General features: G+C 47.6%; 1 long non-coding RNA gene across 1 annotated transcript; it reads right to left on the bottom strand.

Annotated features, from left to right (window-relative positions):
- Positions 1-16,874: 16,874 nt before the first annotated feature.
- On the bottom strand, positions 16,875-24,843 carry LOC133375602 (uncharacterized). The gene is made up of 3 exons (XR_009760253.1): positions 24,519-24,843; positions 23,713-23,805; positions 16,875-17,363 (listed from the first exon to the last, which is right to left on the bottom strand). It is a non-coding gene; the product is annotated as an uncharacterized LOC133375602 (long non-coding RNA).
- Between the last annotated feature and the right edge of the window lie 578 nt (positions 24,844-25,421).

Genomic DNA, 25,421 nt, shown 5'->3' with positions numbered 1-25,421 from the left:
GGACTTAATCCTCAGTGGGGACCGGGACCTGGTGCGAGATGTAAGTGTTGTTGAACCGATTGGGAGCAGTGACCACAGTGCTATTAAATTAAACATACATGTAAATGGCCAATTGCCAAGAAAATCCAACACGGTCAAAAGAGGAAACTTCACAAAAATGAGGGGATTGGTAAAAAGAAAGCTGAAAAACAAAGTCCAGAGGGTCACATCACTCGAAAATGCTTGGAAGTTGTTTAAAAACACAATATTAGAAGCTCAACTGGAGTGCATACCGCAGATCAGAAAAGGTACCGCCAGGGCCAAGAAGATGCCAGCATGGTTAACGAGCAAAGTCAAGGAAGCTCTTAGAGGCAAAAAGTCTTCCTTCAAAAAATGGAAGTCTTGTCCAAATGAAGAAAATAAAAAAGAACACAAACTCTGGCAAAAGAAATGCAAGAAGACAATAAGGGATGCTAAAAAAGAATTTGAGGAGCACATTGCTAAGAACATAAAAACCAACAACAAAAAATTCTATAAATACATTCAAAGCAGGAGACCATCTAGGGAGACGATTGGACCCTTGGATGATAAGGGAGTCAAAGGTGTACTAAAGAACGATAAGGAGATTGCAGAGAAGCTAAATGAATTCTTTGCATCTGTCTTCACAGTGGAAGATATAGGGCAGATCCCTGAACCTGAACTAACATTTGCAGGAAGGGATTCTGAGGAACTGAGACAAATAGTGGTAACGAGAGAGGAAGTTCTAAGCTTAATGGACAATATAAAAACTGACAAATCACTGGGCCCGGATGGCATCCACCCGAGAGTTCTCAAAGAACTCAAAGGTGAAATTGCTGATCTGCTAACTAAAATATGTAACTTGTCCCTTGGGTCCTCCTCCGTGCCTGAGGACTGGAAAGTGGCAAATGTAACGCCAACCTTCAAAAAGGGATCCAGAGGGGATCCCGGAAATTACAGGCCAGTTAGCTTAACTTCTGTCCCTGGAAAACTGGTAGAAAGTATTATTAAAGCTAGATTAACTAAGCACATAGAAGAACAAGCCTTGCTGAAGCAGAGCCAGCATGGTTTCTGCAAGGGAAAGTCCTGTCTCAGTAACCTATTAGAATTCTTTGAGAGTGTCAACAAGCATATAGATAGAGGTGATCCAGTGGACATAGTGTACTTAGACTTTCAAAAAGCGTTTGACAAGGTACCTCACCAAAGGCTTCTGAGGAAGCTTAGCAGTCATGGAATAAGAGGAGAGGTCCTCTTGTGGATAAGGAATTGGTTAAGAAGCAGAAAGCAGAGAGTAGGAATAAACGGACAGTTCTCCCAATGGAGGGCTGTAGAAAGTGGAGTCCCTCAAGGATCGGTATTGGGACCTGTACTTTTCAACTTGTTCATTAATGACCTAGAATTAAGAGTGAGCAGTGAAGTGGCCAAGTTTGCTGATGACACTAAATTGTTCAGGGTTGTTAAAACAAAAAGGGATTGCGAAGAGCTCCAAAAAGACCTCTCCAAACTGAGTGAATGGGCGGAAAAATGGCAAATGCAATTCAATATAAACAAGTGTAAAATTATGCATATTGAAGCAAAAAATCTTAATTTCACATATACGCTCATGGGGTCTGAACTGGCGGTGACCGACCAGGAGAGAGACCTCGGGGTTGTAGTGGACAGCACGATGAAAATGTCGACCCAGTGAGCGGCAGCTGTGAAAAAGGCAAATTCCATGCTAGGGATAATTAGGAAAGGTATTGAAAATAAAACAGCCGATATCATAATGCCGTTGTATAAATCTATGGTGCGGCCGCATTTGGAATACTGTGTACAGTTCTGGTCGCCTCATCTCAAAAAGGATATTCTAGAGTTGGAAAAGGTTCAGAAGAGGGCAACCAGAATGATCAAGGGGATGGAGCGACTCCCTTACGAAGAAAGGTTGCAGCATTTGGGGCTTTTTAGTTTAGAGAAAAGGCGGGTCAGAGGAGACATGATAGAAGTGTATAAAATTATGCATGGCATTGAGAAAGTGGATAGAGAAAAGTTCTTCTCCCTCTCTCAGAATACTAGAACTCGTGGACATTCAAAGAAGCTGAATGTTGGAAGATTCAGGACAGACAAAAGGAAGTACTTCTTTACTCAGCGCATAGTTAAACTATGGAATTTGCTCCCACCAGATGCAGTAATGGCCACCAGCTTGGACGGCTTTAAAAGAAGATTAGACAAATTCATGGAGGACAGGGCTATCAATGGCTACTAGCTGTGATGGCTGTGCTGTGCCACCCTAGTCAGAGGCAGCATGCTTCTGAAAACCAGTTGCTGGAAGCCTCAGGAGGGGAGAGTGTTCTTGCACTTGGGTCCTGCTTGCGGGCTTCCCCCAGGCACCTGGTTGGCCACTGTGAGAACAGGATGCTGGACTAGATGTGCCACTGGCCTGATCCAGCAGGCTCTTCTTATGTTCTTATGTTCTTATGTTCTTATGATTGATTCCCTAAAGGAAGCCACAGACCTGAACTTACAAGATCTGAACAGGGTGGTTCAGGACAGATGCTCTTGGAGGTCGCTGATTCATGAGGTCACCATAAGTTGTGATCGGCTTGAAGACACATGACAACAACAAAAGGACTTGTGGCTCAGTACCTCATAGCGCCATCTGCCAACAAACCGTGCTGCGAACTACAGCATGATGACAGCAGGAGGAGGCGGCCCAGGTGAGCCGGAGGAGGAGTCATGACAGGCCCAGGGAGTTCCTCAGCAGCCGCCCTGCTGGACTCCCTCTGCTGCTGCTGCCCACCTCACCAACACCACCGTTTCAGCCTTGGTGGTGGAGGGCAAGGGCAGTGGGGGAGCAGGGCGGATCCTGAGGAGCTACCCCAGCCTGTCATGACTATTCCTGTGCAGCTCACCTCAGCTGGCTGCCTCCCTCCTCTGCTCACAGAAGAGCGTCTGAAGAGGGCAGAGAGAGGCATGGAGACCTGTAAAGTGTGGGGGGGAGAGAGAAAGGAGCTTTGGTGGCCCATAGGAGGGGGGGCAGAGGAAGGAGGGTTGGCCAGGTCTAAGGGTTGGGGAAGTTTGGCAAGGCCTGAGGGGAGTGGGGAGTTTGATGGGGGGCAGGGCTAGGTGAGGTTGGTGTTCCTTTGCAGCTCCAGCATAGGGGGGAAGGAGAAGTGGAGAGAGGATCATAAAAGGATTTTGGAGAGCTCAAGGGAGAGGGGTGGTTTGGATGAGGGGGTTAGGTTGCAGGGTGGGCAAAGTGGGTGAGGGCAGCAGCCCCTACTCTATCTATCTATCTATCTATCTATCTATCTATCTATCTATCTATCTATCTATCTATCTATCTATCTATCTATCATCACTCACACAGATATACATATATACATATGCCAGCCTGAGCTTCTTTGGAAGAAGTGCAGGATATAAATTTATAATATATTATTATTTATTTATTAGATAGACATCTAGAGATATTCCTGCCACATATATCAGTCCTGTGATGTTCAACGACCCCTGCTAGAAACCTTAGTAGAAAGGATTACTGCCACAATCTGGTGCCCTCCAGTTATTTTTGATTACAGCTCCCAGGCATCGTGCTTTTTTGCAAACATGTTAGGATGAATGCCGAATAAAGACGCTGACTGGAAGGAAATTCTCTTCCCCAGACCAATAGAACTTGTTTCAGAGGAAATGTGTTCAGAATGCGACTGCTAATGTGAAATTTGCTGTTATCTCTTTTAGAAATCTAACATGTGGACACTGCTTCACCCACCCAAAAATGCACTTTGCGCCTTCTCTCACCACTACTCTGGCCCCAATTTCTGGTGCTGCTGCTGGGCAGGGCAGGGTGGGGAAGACGGGCTTTAGGCAGATGCAAGCAGGCAGCCATGGACTGCTCTTTGGGGGCTACTACCCTAACACAAATTTCTAGATGACAATGGAACCAATTACCTAGAGAGGTGGTGGGCTCTCCAACCCTGGAGGCCTTCAAGAGGCAGCTGGACAGCCACCTGTCGGGAACGCTTTGATTTGGATTCCTGCATCGCACAGGGAGTTGGACTTGATGGCCTTATAGGCCCCTTCCAACTCTGCTATTCTATGAAATTCAGGTGCACCGTGACAAAGGAGGCTACGGTGGCCTTGGAGGTGTCAGAGGCAGGTGGCCTGATTGCACAGCGCCCCTACTCATGAGTAGGAGCTCCATGTGCCCTTTCTTTACTCACTGTACACTGTTGCTGACAGAAGATTTCACAGCTGGGGGCTGGGCTAAAAGCATGGCCCCACTCCGCACACACACCCTACACGTGAGTAACACACACATTGGGCTTCTCTCTTTCTGTCTCAGAGCCATGCTTGACTCTAGTCTCTTCCCCTCAGTCTCTGGCAGCTGTTGTGTTTATCATCGGGATGGCTCAAGGCCCCAAAAGGATTAAAGTGTTGCTTAAGAATCTTTAACTGAGGAGCAGCTTGCCAGTCTGAGGGTTCTTCAGCATCATGGGACCAGAGTCCATGCTGCACAACACCCCTCCCATTTTGTTTTTAATGAAAACCAGCTGCTGGATGGTGCAGCCAGGAGTGGAGGAAAGGGGGGGGGTTAGGGCTGCAGTGGGAGCAGGAAAAGATTGCTTCACCCCTTCCCTCCTCTGCTGCCTTTGCTCTTAAATGGAGGTGCTTGGGGCATTGCCCTGCACTGAGCCAGACTGCTGGTCCATCTAGCTCAATATCACCTACACTTGAACCTGGGACCTTTGCATGCAAAGCAGGTGGTCTGCCACAGAGCTCTGGTCCCGCCCTTGGTTGACCTCCTTTGGTTTTTCCTCCCACAATATTCAGATAATGCTGGGGGGGGGGAGTCAGTACAAAGTTAGAGAAAAATCGCTGTAAGACATTATTTGGGCTTTCAGGTGGTTTCTCAAGCACGTCCATGGATCCTGGAATAGGAAATACACCTGTAGTGCATCAGCTGAGAAGATTGGCTGCGCATGTCACCAGCTGTGCTTTCCTTTTGACAAAGCAGAAGGAGATTCTGGGAAAGGATCAGGCCCTTCTTGGTTCTGTGCTTTTCAAGTAGGGAAATGCTCATTCTCAGCTGTTGTGCATCTCACAAAGGATTTGGGGGAAGAGCCGTTGTTCCCAAGCGATCTTTTATTGGACTGAGACAAAGTTGTATGTAAGCTTTCCAGTTTCACAGAACTCTTTCTCAGAAAATAGTGTGATTTACACCAGGCTAGGAACAGGCAACTGGAGGCCCAATCTGGATCCCAAGAACTGGCCGTCACAGCCCCTCTATGCCCCCTTTCTATTATGCCTCTCAGAGGTGTACCTCCTCCCACCCCCACCCCCAATGCTCTTTAAGTGAGCAGTGTGGGTTTCCTAGAAAAAAACTGAATTAGAAAATTTAGTAGAAAAAATCTGGAAATAGTTCCTATGCAAATCACTATGATTTGCATTGGGTAATCTGCCCTATAAAACTAACTTAGTATGTTCATTTTTCTTTTATTTAGTAAATAAAGCTAAAAACCCTGACACTGTCAAGCTTGCCTGATATTTCTTTGCAGACATTCATGGCACCCATTCGTTGTTACTAATGAACTTAGATTCTGCAAAACAATAATAATAATAGGCACTGGGAAATTTTCTGCATGCTATTTCTCTATGCCCCCCTTGCTCAAGTCAAAATGTGGACCCTTCAAAAAATGAGTTGCTACCCAGGGCTGCACACAGTCCTCTGCAAATCAACAGACACCATGTCACCTACTTTCCATCTCCTGGGCTGTTGTGGTGGGGTGGGTTTAATTCCCTTTTGAATGTACAGGTTGACAGAGATGCATTCCTGACAAAGCCAGCAGTTTAGGAGGATTAGATTTGGTGGGGAGAGGGTTAGTGTTCCTGGTTCTTTCACTGGTTGGAGTTAGGATTGCATCCACAAGAAGTGGCCTCCACCCCATCCCCACACCCACCCCTGACCACACAGCGAGAGGCACCAACCTCCCTGAGAGAATGTGCCAAATCAGATCACCTGTTGGCTCAACCCCCGGTATGGCCTCAGATTTTGCTTCCAGAAGCAGCTCTTGGTCAGAGACACCCTCGCGAGAAGCACCCCCCCCATTCCCTCCGTGCTCAATTAAAAACAAAAGTGGTCTTCCTCTTCCTCACATTTCCTTCCTGCCAGGTAGGAGCGCAGGAAGGAAGCAGCCTTATTTGGCCGGAGAGAGATTGTTGGCCCACTGGGCCCAGCACCTCAAAATGCTACATCAGAACAAGAATAAGGTGTGCTGGGGGGGATAAATGGGGGGGGGCAAAGAGTAAGCCAGGTCAGTCAGTTGCATCAGGAAACCCCAAGAACTGTGCAGAAATGTCAAGGCAATGCTTTTCTTAGGAGGGCTGAGCCAAGGGAGGGCAGCGAGAGAGAACTCGCCCTCACCAAGGCAAACGAAGGCAAAGGAGGTCCTCTCCATACCCCTACGCATTGAGTATTTTGTGATGTCCTAATACAGGTATTAGCCTATGGTTACCTGTTCATTTATTTATTACATTTATATCCCACCTTTCCTCCAAGGAACTCCAGGGTGCATACATAGTTCTGTTCCTTTCCATTTTATCCTCACAACAACTCAGTGAGGTAGGTTAGGCTGAGGGGCTGTGACTGGCCCAAAGTCATCCAGTGATTTCTCCCCCCCTCCACTAAATCAACACTGCTCCCTGCAATCTCGAAAGGGTTTTGTTGTGCCTTAAGGACCTATTGTGGCAGAATGTTTGCAGGCTAGAGATCCCTTAGAATGATGGATGGTGTGTGTTCTCAGCTGAAGGCAAAGGGGGGGGATTTCTTAAAATTCCCTCCCACCATATTCAGATTTTCCACTAGAGGGCAGCCTTTGACTTCAGAGAATAAAAGGATTTCTTGCACTGTCTCAAGCTGTATGACAACTCAGGCGAACAGCTGGACGCATGGGGGGGTAGAGGTACTACCATGCTAGCTGTTTTGTCCAGAGTTAATATCATCCATTCACTTGGGTCTTAAGGCTAATCCAGATGACATCATTGGCCCGTCATCCTCCATCGTGTCCCTCTTGACTTTTTTAAGCCCTGGAATCGGACTGTGGAGATTTTTCCAGGTACCAAACTATTGCTGCACCAACCTTTCATGCGTGGAGTGGCAAGTGCAAGTGACTCCTCCGGCAAGAGGGAGCACACCTTCAGGCAGTTAGTGACGTGGAGGGGTGGTGAGGATACCATCTCTCCACATGTCCTGGTTATCCTAACAGCCATTGCAATGTCCCAGCTGCCACAAGGTCCTCCCCCCATCGCTGGAGTTTTGTCTTTCTTTTTTATATTCTCATGTTGGTTTTGCATTTCCTAAAGCACAATTATGAAAATAAAATATAAAATTAAACAACTGTTTAAAGCTGTCCAAGTTAGTGACTATCACGGCCTTCTGTGGGAGCGAATTCCACAGTTTAATTACGAGCTGCACAAAGAAGGACTTTCTTGTTCTGTCTTGAATCTTCCAACATTCAGCTTCATTGGACGTCCACAGATTCTATATTGTTGTTGCCGTTGTTGTTTCTATCCTGCCCTTCCTCCCAGAAGGAGCCCAGGGCAACAAACACTAAAAATATCAGAAAACATGTCAAAAACAAAACATATTTTTTAAAAAAACACTTTAAAATATCTTAAAAAACAATTCTAAAACAGACACAGACTGGAATAAGGTTTCTGCTTAAAAGGCCTGTTGAAAGAGGAAGGTGTTTCGCACGCGCTGACAAGACAACAGAGATGGCGCCTGCCTAATATTTAAGGGGAGGGAATTCCAAAGGGTCAGTGCCACTACACTAAAGGTCTGCTGCCTGTGTTGTGAGGAATGGATCTCCTGATAAGATGGTATCTGCAGGAGGCCCTCACCTGCAGAGCACAGTGACCAACTGGGTATATAAGGGGTAAGACGGTCTTTCAAGGATCCTGGTCCCAAGCTGTATAGGGCTTTGTACACCAAAAACCAGCATCTTGAACGTTGCCCAGCAGCTATGCAATTCGTTCTGCAGTGGAGTAACATGTTGGTGATACCCTGCCCCAGTGAGCAGTCTCGCTGCTGCAGTTTGCACCAGCTGCAGCTTCCAGACCAACCTCAAGGGCAGCTCCACATAGAGTGCATTACAGTAATCTAGCCTGGAGGTTACCATTGCATGAACAACAGTGGTCAGGCTATCCCGGTCCAGAAATGGCTGCAGCTGTTTTACCAGCCGAAACTGGTAAAAGGCACTACCAGCCACTAAGGTCATCTGGGCCTCTAGAGACAAAGATGGATCCTGGAACACCCCCAGACTACGAACATGCTCTAGTGTTATGAAAGAGAGAAAAAAGCTTTTCTCTATACACTTTCTCCACACCACGCATGGTTGTATATCCTTCTCATTTCGCCTTTCCTCTAAACTAAAAAGCCCCAAATGCTGCAACCTTTCCTCACAGAGGAATTACTCCATCCCCTTGACCATCCTGGTTGCCCTTTTCTGAACCTTTTCTACGATATCCTATTCTTGTCTGTGTTCTGTGCCCCAGTTCTCTGTTGCCAAGGCCCAATCAACACATCTCCTGCAGCAAAGAGCTGCAGCTGGCTATCCAAACCAGCTGCAAACGCCAGCAAGTTTCTCTTTCCCCAAGCTCACGTGCTTCTCCTCACAGTGAGGTTCATGCCACCAATGTAAACATTTCCTACAATCAGCCCCTTCTTGGAACAAGCCAGCAAGTTTCTTCTGCTCTGGAAATTTCCCTTGGTGGCCTGAATCAGGGTCATTCTGGCTTCTCTTTCAGGAAAACGTTTTCAAAAGCAACCCTGGGGAGTGCCTCAAACCGGAACAGAAACTGATAGCAGAACTTGCCAGTGGCCATCAGGGATGCCAGTCAGATCTTGGAAAGAGCATGCTTAGGGACTCCTGCCAGTTATTTGAAAGAGTGGGTGCTATGACTGTGTACTGTTCACACATGTTCTAGCCTGGAAGAATGCCCCTCCCCCTTTCCCAACAAAGAAGGTCACGGCAGGTCCACTGAAGCCATGGCAAGATTCCCCACAATGTTCTCCAGCTCTCCTTCCAAGTCAGAACAAGTCTTTCTCAGCTCAGTCCTGTCTGCACTGACTGGCAGCAATGGCTCTCTCTGGTTTCAATCATCCCATCAAAGGTTTCCCCCATCAATTTCCTTATTGTGAAGAATCCAGTTGTGAGGGCAAGGGGGTTTCTTTGCACAAGACCAGCCAATCAGCTGTAATAGGGCAGCCTGAATTTGCCAGCATGTGGTTGAATCCCACCTGAAAATAGTGGCAGTCTGAAAGCCCCCTTCCTTGCTTTAATGCCCTGTCTCTTTTTAGGCCAGCCTCCCCAACCTGGTACCTTCCAGAAGTTTCAGACTGCAGCTCCCAACAGCCCCAGCCAGCATGCCCAAAACATTTGGAGGGCACCAGGTTGGAGAAGGCTGCTTTAGGTGGATTCGTACGGGACCCTTTTCCCTGTGGCTTTCCCCAGCTGTTCGGCTGATGTCTATGTGGGGGAAGCACATCAGTGAGGTGAGTCCTGTGGCTCCTCTTAATGCCAGCATCGCCCTCCTTATGCCATCGCCTCTCCACGCCCAGATGGGGCTGCCTGCATGTCATGGGAAGGAAGCACGGAGCAGCAGCTTCCACACCCCTCTGATGATGCATGAATTGGCCCCGAGCAGGAGGGATACAGGAGTTCAAGCACAGAAAGGGTTTGCATGGATGGGACCCTAGGGAGACGGTTGAAGAAGACCATTTTTCAAGGAAGGCTGCATTGCCCCAAATCAAGGGCAACCAATGTGATGCCCTTCAGACATTGTTGGACTCCATCAGGGAGGGTGGGGAGTTGGCTAGTAGCCATTGATAGCCCTGTCCTCCATGAATTTGTCTAATCTTCTTTTAAAGCCATCCAAGCTGGTGGCCATTACTGCATCTGGTGGGAGCAAATTCCATAGTTTAACTATGCGCTGAGTAAAGAAGTACTTTTTTTTGTCCGTCCTGAATCTTCCAACATTCAGCTTCTTTGAATGTCCACGAGTTCTAGTATTATGAGAGAGGGAGAAGAACTTTTCTCTATCCACTTTCTCAATGCCATGCATAATTTTATACACTTCTATCATGTCTCCTCTGACCCGCCTTTTCTCTAAACTAAAAAGCCCCAAATGCTGTAACCTTTCCTCGTAAGGGAGTCGCTCCATCCCCTTGATCATTCTGGTTGCCCTCTTCTGAACCTTTTCCAACTCTAGAATATCCTTTTTGAGATCAGGCGACCAGAACTGTACACAGTATTCCAAATGCGGCCGCACCATAGATTTATACAACAGCATTATGATATCGGCTGTTTTATTTTCAATACCTTTCCTAATTATCGCTAGCATGGAATTTGCCTTTTTCACAGCTGCCGCACACTGGGTCGACATTTTCATCATGCTGTCCACTACAACCCCGAGGTCTCTCTCCTGGTCGGTCACCGCCAGTTCAGACCCCATGAGCGTATATGTGAAATAAAGATTTTTTGCTCCAATATGCATAATTTTACACTTGTTTATATTGAATTGCATTTGCCATTTTCCTGCCCATTCACTCAGTTGGAGAGGTCTTTTTGGAGCCCTTCACAATCCCTTTTTGTTTTAACAACCCTGAACAATTTAGTGTCATCAGCAAACTTGGCCACTTCACTGCTCACTCCTAATTCTAGGTCATTAATGAACAAGTTGAAAAGTACAGGTCCCAATACCGATCCTTGAGGGACTCCACTTTCTACAGCCCTCCATTGGGAGAACTGTCCGTTTATTCCTACTCTCTGCTTTCTGCTTCTTAACCAATTCCTTATCCACAAGAGGACCTCTCCTCTTATTCCATGACTGCTAAGCTTCCTCAGAAGTCTTTGGTGAGGTACCTTGTCAAACGCTTTTTGAAAGTCTAAGTACACTATGTCCACTGGATCACCTCTATCTATATGCTTGTTGACACTCTCAAAGAATTCTAATAGGTTACTGAGACAGGACTTTCCCTTGCAGAAGCCATGCTGGCTCTGCTTCAGCAAGGCTTGTTCTTCTATGGGCTTAGTTAATCTAGCTTTAATAATACTTTCTACCAGTTTTCCAGGGACAGAAGTTAAGCTAACTGGCCTGTAATTTCCGGGATCCCCTCTGGATCCCTTTTTGAAGATTGGCGTTACATTTGCCACTTTCTAGTCCTCAGGCACGGAGGAGGACCCGAGGGACAAGTTACATATTTTAGTTAGCAGATCAGCAATTTCACCTTTGAGTCCTCTGAGAACTCTCGGGTGGATGCCATCCGGGCCCGGTGATTTGTCAGTTTTTATATTGTCCATTAAGCCTAGAACTTCCTCTCTCGTTACCACTATTTGTCTCAGTTCCTCAGAATCCCTTCCTGCAAATGTTAGTTCAGGTTCAGGGATCTGCCCTATATCTTCCACTGTGAAGAGAGATGCAAAGAATTCATTTAGCTTCTCTGCAATCTCCTGATCGTTCTTTAGTACACCTTTGACTCCCTTATCATCCAAGGGTCCAATTGTCTCCCTAGATGGTCTCCTGCTTTGAATGTATTTATAGAATTTTTTGTTGTTGGTTTTTATGTTCTTAGCAATGTGCTCCTCAAATTCTTTTTTAGCATCCCTTATTGTCTTCTTGCAACTCTTTTGCTAGAGTTTGTGTTCTTTTTATTTTCTTCATTCGGACAAGACTTCCATTTTCTGAAGGAAGACTTTTTGCCTCTAAGAGCTTCCTTGACTTTGCTCGTTAGCCATGCTGGCATCTTCTTGGCCCTGGCGGTACCTTTTCTGATCTGTGGTATGCACTCCAGTTGAGCTTCTAATATAGTGTTTTTAAACAACTTCCAAGCATTTTCAAGTGATGTGACCCTCTGGGCTTTGTTTTTCAGCTTTCTTTTTACCAATCCCCTCATTTTTGTGAAGTTTCCTCTTTTGAAGTCAAATGTGACCGTGTTGGATTTTCTTGGCAATTGGCCAGTTACATGTATGTTTAATTTAATAGCACTGTGGTCACTGCTCCCAATCGGTTCAACTTTTGAAGATGCCTTATTGCTTTACCACTTGTATGTTTGCCTCCCTGGGCACCTTTGGGAGGATATCAATTTATTCCAGCAAGCACTTGGACACTTGGATTGGTATATGTTTGGTTCTTCCGGAAAGGGGCAGGGGGCAGGGAGGGGACAAAGAACTATTGCTGTCAGGAAGCCTCAGCTGGCTGCATGATCCACGTAAAGTTTGTGTGCTGGCCTATGGAACTCACTGACACAGAGCAGGCGTAATATCTGTGCTCAGGGCTGGATGAACTGTGGAAAGCCAGGAGGAAGGCTACTGGGTGTAATCCTGCCTCCTTGCATTCATTCACAGTTAGAAGATAATCGACAGGGATGATGACATTCCTCCCCCCCACCCCTCACCCGCAATCTCTGCCAATATAAAGCTGGGGGATCTGGGATCCTTCCAAATCCTTTTGGCTCTTCCTTCCTTTTCTACCTTCTCGGATAAACATGACTGTGAATGTAATGGCTTCATGGAGCCAAATATTTGCTGTTTGTTTCTTCCCAGAAGGAGCCAGAATCCTATCTGACAAGCAGATGCATCATCTCCTGGTAAAATCCCAAAGTTCTGGGCATCAGCTGCAGCCGCTCAGCTGCAGCCGCTTGACGGTAGCAAAACTCTCCCACTATTTCCATCACTGATCTGCAATGTGGTCGCCTTTGGCCCTGCGTGTGGGGGAAGGTGCATCGCTCTGTGGCAGAGCATCTGCCTGGAATGCTTGAAGGTGCCAGGCCCATCCCTTGGCATCTCCAGGTAGGGCTGCTTGAAATCCTGGAGAGCCGCTGACAGTCTGAGCGAGACAGGCCAATGGCTTGACTCGGTGTAGCGCCGCTTCCTATATTCCTGTGGGGGCACCTCTCTGGCCACTTGATTTTTCTTACTCCTCTCTTGGCCCTGTGCTGTCTGGGGCTGGTGGTAACTGTAGTTCAAAACAACACCTGGAGGGCACCAGCTTGGGGATGGCTGCTTGAGACTCATCATAGGCCAGGGTAGAGTCTAAAAGCCAGAGTCCCTCATCCTGCTCTCAGTTCGCTCTCCTTGCCGTGCCAGAGAGACACATCACTTCTGGCTTCATTCTTCTAGTCCTTGCTGCAGCTCGTCTGCTCTGGACTTTTCCATCCTTTCTCATTCTGATGGATGTCATTAACCCCAAGGACAGTTTGTTTTTTCCGTTGCCCATCTCTAAAGAAAGAGCCTCTTAATTGCTTAAGGGGGAGAAGAGCGTCGACCTCTGGGCTCCCCAGTTGCAGCTTTCTTCCTACCAAGGTCCTGCCACCCACACAGTCTTTCCCATTCTCTCTTCCCCGTTTCCTCTAAGGCCATCCCAGTACGTGAGGCCAGCCAGCACAGTGGGAGGTCACTGGCCGTGGGTAAACAGAAGCCAGGCCCTGTGGGACTTTCCATGGGTCCACTGTCGTAGCCTGAAGGGTGCTGGAAACTCTCTCCTGCTGTTTTAATGTACACCAAGGAAACAAGGCAGGTCCACAGAGGCTAATCTACCATAAGAACATAAGAACATAAGAAGAGCCTGCTGGATCAGGCCAGTGGCCCATCTAGTCCAGCAACCTGTTCTCACAGTGGCCAACCAGGTGCCTGGGGGAAGCCATGGGCTAGCATTCTCCTCTACTAACAAAACGTGCCCTTTGTAATTACTGGAAACTTCATGCAGAAGAAAAATGGACTAATTTATTTATTTAAACTTCTAAATCTTTCCTAGAAATATTGCATATGTAATAAGGGACTCTCCTATGATATAACTGCAAATATGGGCTTATTCTACTGCGTTCATATCATTTACATCAAATCCTGTCATGATCTAAGACCCATTATGGACTGTAATCTCAAATGATATAAATGAACAAACAAACCCAGTTTGCTTAAAATCTGCTGATGCCAGAAACTGAGCTTGAATGTGCTGCCATTTCCCATGAATTTCAACTTTAAACTCTCTTTGGGCTTTATTAATGGACTGCCTTCAAGTCGATTCTGACTTATGGCGACCCTGTGAATAGGGTTTTCATGGTGATATTCAGAGGGGGTTTACTATTGCCTTGCTCTGAGGCTGAGAGGCAGTGACCAAAATGTTACAAAATGGTGAGCAAGCTTTTGAGTTCTCCAGAACTCTTCATCAGGTGGGATATTAAAAATTCAAGGGGAGAGAAAAAGCTGAGGGACATACGCTGAGATGGCATTCCACATACATAGCTCAGATTGTACAGAAATCCTGCATCAGCACATATTTCATAAGAGGGAGGGGGGATCTGGTTCCCTCCAGATGTTGCTGGACTCCAGCTCCTATCAGCCCCTGGCCAGCATGCATCATGGTTGGGGAATGATGGGAGCTGCAGCCCATAAACATAGAATCATAGAATCATAGAACAGTAGAATTGGAAGGGGCCTATAAGGCCATCAAGTCCAACCCCCTGCTCAATGCAGGAATCCAAATCAAAGCATTCCCAACAGATGGCTGTCCAGCTGCCTCTTGAAGGCCTCCAGTGTCGGGGAGCCCCCTACCTCTCTAGGTCATTGGCTCCATTGTCGTATGGCTCTAACAGTTAGGAATTTTTTCCTGATGTCCAGTCGAAATCTGCCTTCCTGCAACTTGAGCCCATTATTCTGTGTCCTGCACTCTGGGATGATCGGGAGAGACATCTAGAAGGCCACAGGTTCCCCATCACTGCTTTATGACATGCATGCTTCAAACATAGGGATTGGAAACCCACGACCATAGGAAGACCATTGGTCCATCTAGATCAGCATTGCCTACACTGACTGGCAGTGGGTCTCTGGGGTTTCAGACAAGTAAGTCTCCTCCAGCACCTCCTGGGGCCTTCTACATGCAGAGCAGATGATCTATCCACTAAGCTACAGCCCTTCGCTGACAGGATCTTTAAACTCTGAATAATGACTCCAAACACAACGCTTTCAAAAGTAAAGAAGGTAATTTACTTTGGTTATCAACTTAGACTGCTTAATTAAAGCATTTTAAAGGGAAGCTGGCATTTGCAGAGTTAAATATGCCATAAATTTTAATGATCCCTGTAGCTAGTTCATGTAAAATGATCAGAAAAGCAAGGTGTGGTGTTGTTTCCGTGGTGTTCCTAGCAACTGTTAAAGAGATGGGGAGAAAGAAGAGGGGAGGCGAACATAAGCAGAGTCTAGTTGGGTGGCAGTCAAGGGGTAGTCTGGGCCAGAGCTTGGAAAAGTTACTTTTTTGAACTACAGCTCCCATCAGCCCAATCCAGTGGCCATGCTGGTTGGGGCTGATGGGAGTTGCAGTTTTAAAAAGTAACTTTTCCAAGCTCTGGTCTGGGCAGAGACATTGAGAGAGGGGGTTGACCATGGGAGACTAGACTGGGAAGGATTGCAAAGCGGACAAGGTTTGGGGCAGAGGAAGAGGGATGTGGGGTGTGGAAGACGCGGTCGATCAGCGTAGGGAGAGGGATGCAGGTGACGGAAGGAACTCTCTAGCCTTTCAGGGGAGGGCTGAGGGACTGAAGGCATTTGTTAGTGTGTGTGTGTGTGAGAGAGAGAGAGAGAGAGAGAGAGGGAGGGAGGTTTCCAGCTAGTTAATGGGGTCCCTAGGGACCAGGATGGTGGAGATTTACCATTCTCAACTGCCACCTTGAGAGCAAGGAGTGGGGGCAAAGCAGCCCAAGAGCAATAGCAGGGCCGGCACTACTATTAGGCGGAGTGAGGTGTCTGCCTCAGGCAGCAAATGTAGGGCGTGGTGGCAAAGTGTTGGAGGGCAGAGCCACCACCTGTCCTGAACCCCTTCTGGCTAGTCAGCTTCCCTCACAGTCAGAGGAGGATGCTGTCCCACCCCTTCAGACTGGGTTTTTCTTTGGTTTTGTGGGTGCATCAGCAGCTTCTTGTTGAAGCAATAGTAGTGTGTTAGTGGTGGGTTTATCCTGGGCCATCCACACATCATTCCACTGGATTAGTTATTAGTTGTTTTGTGATGCTTCCCCAATGTTAGCATATTCTTGCCTTCTGGAGGGGCACTCTTGCAAGAAAAGGGGTCCAAAAACATCCCCTGAACACTTGCGATATGGAAAATGATCAGATTTCAGCAGGATGCCGTGGGCCATGCTGCCACGATCCCTGAGACCAGCATTAATGCAGGCACAGAGTCGAAGGCTGCATCCCCCTAAGCCTGAGAAACCAAATGAGCCCCTGTACCTGCCCACTACAGTGCTGCAGGGACCACAGCAGGCAGGAGGGCATATTGTCATTATTTTATTGTTATTTCTTTATTTATATACTGCTTACGGGCTACAATGTCTTTTAAGCTGTTTACAAACAGAAAATCAATTATAAATTCCATACCTAATTAAAATACGCAACAGTACAGGGGTGGAGCGCCTCTCTTCAGGCCAGAGGGACGCCCCTTTAAGGCTCTGAAGTCTCCACAAGGGGGCAGAGCCCAGAAGAGGTAGTCTTGAGGGAGAGGCTTGAAAGGCCTCCTCAGTCTGCGCTCAATCTCGGTTGGAGCAAGTTCTTCTCTTGGAGCTATCTGTGGTCCTGCATCTCTGGCTGGCCTTGCCTGTGTGCAGACCCAAACACAGCGCACGCACTCCCTCATTGGAAGCGGAGCAGTATGCCCACCCCAAAACATGTGAAGCGGCAAACAGTATTGAAAGTGGGATTGCCAATACCCCCAATACCATCAGGAGCTCAAATCATCATGAAGCCACAATATAAAAGAGTGTCTGCAGGGGCCCTAAGAGTCACCGGCTAGTCTGCACAGCTTCTGTCCCACAAGGCAGCCTTCGGCAAGGGGAAAAAGGTGAATGGGGGCAAAGGAGAGACTCCTAGAATCCAGCAGCTTCCTTTTTATTATAACAATAATTCAGATAAAAATAACAGTGCTTTCTTCATTCCCAGGGTGCGGGGTCTCATAAAATCTTAATTAAAAGGATCAAGAGGTGTAATTCCAGAGAGAAGACTCACTGCATGACTTCAGCCATCTCAGTATCAATGTGAGGGGGGGGATTTTATTAGCATTTCAACTGAATCCATTCCTGGCCAGACAATTAGTTCTTAGAAGGAGACATGCCTAGGCCTGTTTTACTTGTGACAACTTAAAGAGAAGATGGCAGGATGGGAGAGATTAAGCACAGGAGACAAAGACAACTGATTGCCGGGAGGTGTTGAAGACATGTCACAAGTTCTGATGACCTGCAACTGTTGAGCTCTGATAGTAGAGAATTCCTCCATGCCCATTTTGAACCCTTCAGCAGCACCAGTCCAGTTCTGGGGCAATGGCAGAGTGTGCACATTTGGCTATACCTGGGAAAAATGAAAGAGCAACAAAAATGATATCATAATCTATTTTAGCAAGAGGTCTGTTGCTTTAACTACAATATAATTAATTGCTTTCACTCTGGTCCAAAACTATTTTAGGCAGTCCGAAAATATTGGAGCATCGTTGTAATTAAAAAACAAACAAACATCTGGGATGCCAAAAGCAGACTGAAATGAAGCCCTCAGAAACACGATCTCTTAATACGAGACTTCAGTAAGAGGTAAGACAGAGATGTAAAAGGCATAGGAGGAAGATTCAGTCAGCAGCCCTCTTTCCTGACCACTGAGCACTTTCTGAGGATGCTCTTTGTCAATTCTCAGACTTCTGGCTGGTTAAAACATGCCAAACCCAACAGTACAAACTGATGTTATGCCATAACAATCATGGCAAGAAATGAAATGACACATTTTAGGCTAGCCTTCTCCAGCTTGGTGCCTTCCAGATGTTTTGGACTACAGTTCTCATCAGTCCCATCATCATGTGGCTGTGCTGGTTGTGGCTGATGGGAACTGGAGTCCATAACATGATCCGGAGGCTATCAGGTGCAGGGAGGCTGTTCTAGCCTAGCCAGAGGGTGGGTGGCAAGGAGAAAGCCTTTGCAAACATTATTTATTTATTTAATGCCATCAGATGCACATGGCATTGTATGTAAAATGAAATAATAAAAACAAGGCCCTGCCCCAAAAGGCATGCAATCTTAATAAAATAAAATGTGTGCAAGAGAGCTTCGGCTATGGGGCAGTATACAAATGCAATAAGTAAATAAATAAACGAAGGGAGGAGAAACACAGAGGACCAAGTGAGGACTGCAAAGACACACACTCTAGGTATTCATAGAATCATAGAGCTGGAAGGGGCCTGTAAGGCCATGGAGTCCAACCCCCTGCTCAGTGCAGGAATCCAACTGAAAGCACACCCGAGAGGTGCCCTTCTAGCTGCCTCTTGAAGGCGTCCAGTGTTGGGGAGCTCACCACTTCCCTAGGTCATTGGGTCCATTGTCGTACCGCTCTAACAATTAGGAAGTTTCAAATTATACAAATTAAAAAACCTAAGCTGAAATTCCTTCCATTTGGGGGGGGGGGGAAGGATGGTTTTGCTTAAACACTGAAATGGAGGGAGCAGCCACAAGTGCTCCAGGAGTCAATTCCAGGAATATGGAGCTGCAAGAGAAAATGGACCAAGTCAAGCTAAAGAGCAAACACCCCTGGGATGGGTAAGAAGCCCAGAGTTTGAGGAGCTGAGATCCCAAGCAGGGCTAGAAGGGGAACTAAGAACTGAGAGGTAAGGAGGAGCCAGGCGCAGGCCATGGACATTTTGCTAGCTGTCATAATCAGGGCTGGCCCAGGAATTTCTGCTGGAACATAGAACATAGGAAGGGGCCTCCTACCTAGTCAGACTCTTGGTCCACCCAGCTCTGGCAGTGACTGTCCAAGGTTTCAGGAAGAGGTCATTCTTGTCCCTGCCTGGAGATGCCGGGGTTGAACCTGGGACCTCCTGCAAGTGTGGTGGATGCTCTAGCACTGAGCTACAGCCATGATCCTGTGCCCATTCCATGGACAGAAGACGACTGAACTAGCAGCTGAACCTTACATCAGTACTGTTGCTAATGCAGCATCCTCCACTGCACCCAAAGGCAATAGGTGTCCTGCCCAGAGCCCGAGACACGAGACGGAGTCAAGACTTGGTTTAATTCTCGTTTTATTAGGGTGATGGTTACATCCAAAGCAGTGCGCTTCATAAACCTGTCTACTCCAGCTCACTACTTTTCCTAGCTAAGCTACCTAAACAGTCTCTGCAGCATGTGGGGAGAGCTGAATCAGCACTAGAGCCTGGGGGGGCCCCTGCTTAAGTAGGGGAGGTCTTTGCCCGTAAACGATGGCTCGTCTGAAACGTCACCCTCTGAAAGTCCCTCTACTTGCACTTTCTTGTGCAGCATGAGGGGGAGCAAGCCTCCGACGACCCATTCAACAGTGGGGCTTCGCTAGGTGATGGCTCGGCTTCAGGGAGCGGGAAACTGGTTGGCGGGGAAGCGTTTGAAGAGCCAGGTGGGGATTCCTGCGGGGGTGTGGTTGGTGTGTGTGAGGGGTCGCTTCCTAACGGCTCAGGTGGGGAGCTCACAGGCGGAGCGGAATCTGCCTCGATGGGTAGGCTGGCCGAGGAAGTCTGCAGGCTGGCAGCACTCCCCCTTCCTTCAGGGACCTCGTCTTCCTCTGACTCCTCCCCCTGATCTAACTCCCCTTGTGACTGGGGCACAACAGTAGGCTAGCTGAAGGGGCAAAGGGCAAGCCATGTGGCACACACAGCTCTGTCCTACGATGCTTTGCTGCCATCCCCCACTTCCACAGCGTTTCCTGCCTGAGGCAACTGCCTCACTCTGCCTAATGATAGGGCCGGCCCTGATTATGATCTCATTCATTTTATACAGAAGGGGACAAACCCAAGTCTGCAGCAAAAAGGAAGGCAAAAACGCCAGAGACAGCAGGCTGAGGTTGCCATTAAAGGGGCTGAGTGGGAGGCAAGACTGAAAAGCCCTGGGCACATCCCCCCATTCACTTCCATGGCACAGGAGAACTTCACACCTGATTGTGCCCTGTCCCCATCGGTTAGGAAAAGGTGCCATTTGGAGCCGTCTGGTCTCAGAGGAACCAATTAACTTGGGCCAGCCTTTCGGAGCCCACATGTTTGGCAAGGGTTTGTCAAATGCCATGCCCATTATATAGAGCACCACCCCGCAGGGTTTGTTTTTCATTCCCCCTCCCCCCAAGTGGGGGCCACTGGCTTTAAACTGAGCCAGGATGAGACCCTTTAACAAAGATGTGAGATTCGACTGCCAGGAGGAGCCAAGAGGAGAGCGCTGGCTGGAAGGGGTGGGATGGGGAGTCACAGGGAGGCCTCCGGGAGGTGTTGGGCAGGCAGGGAGTGGGAGGCAATGGGGGCTGCGTGAGAGAAGAGCAAGGTGTCCTCACCAGCTCCTCCCCTCTCTTTGTCCTCACTCCCCCAAAATGATGGAAATGGAAATGGAGGTGCATCAGGCCACAACGGACAGCAGCCTATTTCCTTTCCTCAGCTGCTTTCTTGGGGAGGGAGGGGGATGTTTGGGTTTTTTAAAAAATAATGGTCATGCACCTCCAGTCTCATTGGAAGGTCATTGCTGTGATCTGTACTGGCCCACACCAGAGATTCTCTAATGGCAAATTCTCTTGCAGGGGCTGACCACCAGCTTGAGTGATAATGCAACACATTTTCTGGGGCTAGTTTTATGTCCACTGAGCCGCTCACCTCCAAGCTGTGACTTCCTGGAACAGCCTGCCTCTTTTCTCCAGCATAATTTACTTGTCCAGAATATACTGATATAAGGAGTTTACTGCCACTTAAATCTCTGTGTCGCCTTTGCTCTGAATACACAGTGGGGCAAGGCGGGGAGGGAACCGGGTACTTTTCACTATGGGCTTTTCCCTCTGGAAAGCCCCAAGACACTCCTGGGCGGGGGATTTTTGCCTTGGGTGACACTGGAGGCCACACATGCAAAGGCCTGCTTATCAGCTCCTGTTGGTGTGGCTACAGTTAAGAAGAGCGACAAAGGCAGGCTGCCAGCCACAGATAAGGAAATGCTTCTGTTTCCACTTTCTCTGAGTTCCCCATTTTTCCAGTCTCCGCATTATCACAACGTTTTGCAATTTCTTTTAAAAAAAAGGGTTTTTTTAAACAAAATGAAATAATGCGCATTGTAATGTGAATATCTCCAGCCACTGAGAACTACGAGGCTCTCTGCAGTGAGAAGGTTTTTTCCCTGATGGTGTTGTGTGGCAATGGGGATGGTGGTGTTGGATTATACAGCAGGTGGGGCTGGCAGGACTGTGGGGCTAGCTGAGCACCTGATGGTGAGCCGAGAGGAAAACTGGCCCCAAGAAGAAGGCCTGTTCCTCTGGGCCCAAGCCCGCCTGAGAGCTCTGGGGGCCAGTGCCAGTCGGAAGAGACCAACCTAACTTCCTAACTGTTAGAGCCATACGGCAATGGAACCAATGAGCTAGAGAGGTGGTGGGCTCTCCAGCACTAGAGGCATTCAAGAGGCAGCTGGAGAGCCATCTGTCGGGAATGCTTTGATTTGGATTCCTGCATTGAGCAGGGGGTTGGACTTGATGGCCTTATAGGCCACTTCCAACTCTACTATTCTTTGATTCTATGACAGTGGTGAGCTGGAACAGGCTCAGGAGGTTTATTTATTTATTTGATTTGTATCCCGCCCTTCCTCCCAGCAAGAGCCCGGGGCAGAAGTTCAAGGAGGTGAAATCACCAAGATGGGGAGACACCTTGCTCCACCCTCCTTTGTCCGGAAAGGGAAGATATTCAGGAAAGCAAAACTACAAACCAAATGCTCAGGAGAGCAAAGCGTGTGGGCTGCTGGGGGCTAAACACAGGATGAATCTGCCTTATCTTGCACCAGAGCATTCATCCACATAGTGCAGCACTGCGTGCTCTGAGTGGCAGAGCTTTCCAGGGTCTCAGGCAGGCAGAGAACTTTCCAGAGCTGTCCCAGACTTTCTGCCACCTGACGCTGACCAACAAACGCTGCTGCCTCCCTCCTTTCCCTCCTTGTGCTGTCCACGTGTGCTGCTCCAGGGTCTTCTGTGATTGGCGATCACTCGTGGCCGAGTAAGATTGTCTTCCAGGGTAAGGTCTTTAGCGGTGGGTCCGTAAGTGACTGTGGAGGCCGATTCTGGATCCACACAGCCTCCCACAGTGAGGACATAGGTTTCCAGATGCAAGACGGTCGCGATGAGGATTTGCTTGACGTGCCTTCCGCTTAGCTCGTTTGTCCCGTTCGCCCTGTATTCATGCTTCCCAGCACCCTTGTTACCTTCTATCGGACTTCAAAGGGTACATTTTTGCCATCACAGTAAGGTGATCATGCAGACGCTCTCTGGGATCACCTTAACCCATAATGCCTCACTTCGAAGAAGGGCATTGGGGCGACCGGGCAAAATAGTCCTGGGCAGTCCTGGAGAACTGACTGAAGGAAAGCTACTGTTTAAGCCTGACACTATATTTTTTGCTGTTAGGCAGAATGGTGGGGCTGCTCTTGCAGGTGGCCCAGGGGCTGATGGATGGGGCCCTGATTTATGGCTCCTGGCAATCTGCTTCAGACAAGGGGCTCGGCCGAGTTCGTGGAAGAGCCCAGAGTCTTCCCCAGCACTTCCCACTGGACCGGAGGTAGACCTTCTGCATGCAAAGCAGGTGCTCTGTCCTACTGACCCATGATGCCCTTTTGCTGACCAGAGAAGCGGCACAGGGAGGCACTTTGCAGCTGCACCATGCAGCTGGAGAAGTCCCCCCTGGCCATGAGGATGCAGGAGGGCAGGTGTGACTTGTGCACAGCCACACACCATCCAAGACCTTCTGCTCCATGGCAAGGGGTCCTGCCTGGGGTGCAGAGCTCTGCTTCCTCCCCTCTTCATTGACCTCCCCCCAGGTATTGTCACCCGCAGCAGGGAATGGGCTGAATCGCTGGTGCTGGTGGTGAGTCAGTCCTGCCTGCAGTCAGTGGTTCAGAAGCAGGTGTTGGCACATGCCTGGGAGGGGGCAATTGCATTGTTCATCACCAAGGACCCCTTGAACGTCTGTGAAACTTGCATAACATTTCAAACTGCAACAACCCTGCAAGCCTGGGGAAAGTATCTTGTTTCTCAATTATACATTGTGTGTCACACATATAATTGTGTAATATGTAGTGGTTTGAATGTCCGGAAAATACACTATTCCACAAAACCAGAAGTACTTCCTTGAGGGGAAGATGCCTAGATCCCGTTCAATAAGTAAGCATTATTGCTTTTCAATAAAAGCAATTTTGCGGGACTATGACCGTAAATCAATAAACGAACGAATTTGAAGCAACAACGGCCCAGGCCACTCCCAGCCTCTGCCAGCCTCGGGGCATCTGTCCTGCCTGGAAAGGGTGCAGTGGGTCACCACTGCTGCTGCTGCCATCTACTCCTTCAGCAAGGCTGGATTGTAATGGTGCTATTGGAGCAATTGCACCAGAGCCCACGCCTGCAAGGGGGAGGGCAGACTCTGTGCTTTCATTAAAAAAAAAAGACAAAGTAAGTACCTGGCCCTCCTGAAGGAATGCTGTGAAGCAGAATATGTAGGCAGTTTTCTAGGTGACTTCTGTGAGACAAGCCTGGCTGGCTGCTCCCACCTTTGAGTGTTTTTATTAGCCAATGAGTGAAGTGACAACCATGAATGATGACTGAGTTGGACATCAGGGTATAGGAATCCCTCTCTGGGGTCCTCAAGAGCTGTCGTTTCCCTCCCCCTTTAATGCACTTTTCTTACCTGCTTCTGTCTCATTTTCTAGTTTTTGGAATCGCAGTTTGCCCTTCTGTTCTTTCTAACAACCAGAATTCATCTTTTCTACGGTGGATTAATCTGAGATTGAAAAATGAAAAAATGAAATGGACTACATTCAAGTCAATCCCGACATATGGCGACCCTACGAATAGGGTTTTCATGGAAAGCGGCATTCAGAGGGGGTTTACCAAACCTTCCTCTGAGGCTGAGAGGAAGTGACTGGCCCAAGGTGACCCAGCGAGCTTCATGGCTGTGTGGGGATTCGAACCCTGGTCTCCCAGGTCATAGTCCAACTCTCTAACCACTAGGCCACACTGGCTCCCTTTTGTTACTCCCTATAAGTGATTTTCTGCAAATACTACTACACAATATGTCTGGGTGGACTTATTTGCGCAATAAAGGCAAACACCGAATGTGGAAACTGTGCAAAAAAGGCTTACGCATGATTCCTGTGCAAGAGCTGAAATCCAAGCATTCATGAAGAACTCACTGCATAGTTAACTTAAAAATGGTATACAATACATATCTACTCAGAAGTAATGGTCTTTATGTATAATGGGGTTTACTCCCAGGTAAGTTGGCTCAGGACTGCAAAATCAAATAATATTTTAACACAATTAAATTATTGTTTATGACATAAGAATGATTCAATAACATTCTATAACATTTAAAAGCCTGGTTAGTTATCTTTGTGGTTTTGCCATCGGGGCAAAACATTGAAAAGTGAGAGCAGGTTTAATTTTTTTACAGAGCAATTAGGAAAAAATACTATGCTTTTCCTTGCTATTTACCTGTAAAAGTAAAATAGTAAAAAGTGTTGCTGCTTATTCTTGCTCCACTTCAGATTTGTGCTCCGTGAGTTCATAACCAGCAGCTCTTGTGGAAAACTTCATGACGGAGGGGAGAAGATGTCCTTGAAAAAGCGTTCTCTTTCCAGAGCCATACCTCTGTCCCGCCAGGAAAGTAAATGAGGAGAGGATGCTGGTCTAAAATTTAGCCATTGCAAGCGGAAGGCCTGTTCTAGCTGATACAGGTTGTCAGGTGCAAGCAGAATTGTGGGTGTCTTCTAACCAAAACTGTAGGGATTTCCTTTTTCTTCTTCAGGGAACTATCAGTTCAGGACCATCTGGATATACCCCCACAGTTAAGTTTCACTGGCATGTAAAATTTAAACTCTGAGCATCTTCCCAAAGAAATAGCTGCACTGAGGTGGTTTGGCAATAGCTCAGTGGCAGAACATATTTGTTGTACACAAAAGGTCCCAGATTTGATCCATAACATCCCCAGATAGGAAACCAGTATGGACAACGCTGAACATGAAGGCCCATGGTGTGACTCACAGAAACAAAGAGCTGGAAGGGATCTTAATGGTCAATTTGTTCAGCCTCCCCCCACCCACCCATCAATGCAGGAAATCTTGCTTCCACACCATCCTTCAGTGGTATTTATTTATTTATTTATTTTATTTATTTATTTAATTTCATTTTTAAACCGCCCATAGCAAATAGCTCTCTGGGCGGTGTACAAAAGATTAAAAGTACAGAAATACAAAATATCACAATAAATAAACTGAAACAAAGAGATTTAAAATTGTAACATTAAACGCTTTAAAATGCCTGGGAGCATAGCCAAGTCTTAACCTGGCGCCGAAAAGATAGAAGCGTCGGCGCCAGGCGTATTTCTTCAGGGAGGCT

This window comes from Rhineura floridana, chromosome 1 (genome assembly GCF_030035675.1).
Source record: "Rhineura floridana isolate rRhiFlo1 chromosome 1, rRhiFlo1.hap2, whole genome shotgun sequence".
NCBI lineage: Eukaryota > Metazoa > Chordata > Lepidosauria > Squamata > Rhineuridae > Rhineura > Rhineura floridana.
The sequence above is the reverse complement of the archived record's forward strand: the minus strand, read 5'-3'. Positions and strand labels throughout refer to the sequence as shown.